The sequence below is a fragment of the Nannochloropsis gaditana genome (assembly GCF_000240725.1).
Source record: "Nannochloropsis gaditana CCMP526 unplaced genomic scaffold scaffold131, whole genome shotgun sequence".
Classification (NCBI taxonomy): domain Eukaryota; class Eustigmatophyceae; order Eustigmatales; family Monodopsidaceae; genus Microchloropsis; species Microchloropsis gaditana.
This window is the reverse complement of record NW_005803822.1, coordinates 50,044-50,396: the sequence shown is the minus strand read 5'-3', so window position 1 is coordinate 50,396 and position 353 is coordinate 50,044.

The window sequence follows — 353 nt, the reverse complement described above, 5'->3', positions numbered from 1 at the left end:
ATACCTTAACAAGAGCCCTTGGGAGACCGTCATGAGAGTGTAGAGGATGGACGGGTAGTGAGGGGAGGAGCCCGGGTCGCGCAATAGGCGAAAAAGTGCGCGAATCGCCATTTCGGGGTACAGTTCCTCCGCGGGAAGAAAGACGGCGCGCTCCCCCTCCTCCACTTCCTCCTCCCCTTCCTCCTCTTCTTCCTCCTCCAGCCACACCACGCGGGGCCCTTCCCCGGTTCGTTTCTCAGCTCCGCCTTGCCCGTACGTGATCCCAGCCGACCACGCTGATGGGCACTGCCCCCCCCCCGCCGCCACCTTAAGTTCACCACCGGCAGTGGCAGCCCTAAGAGCGGGTGCAGCGG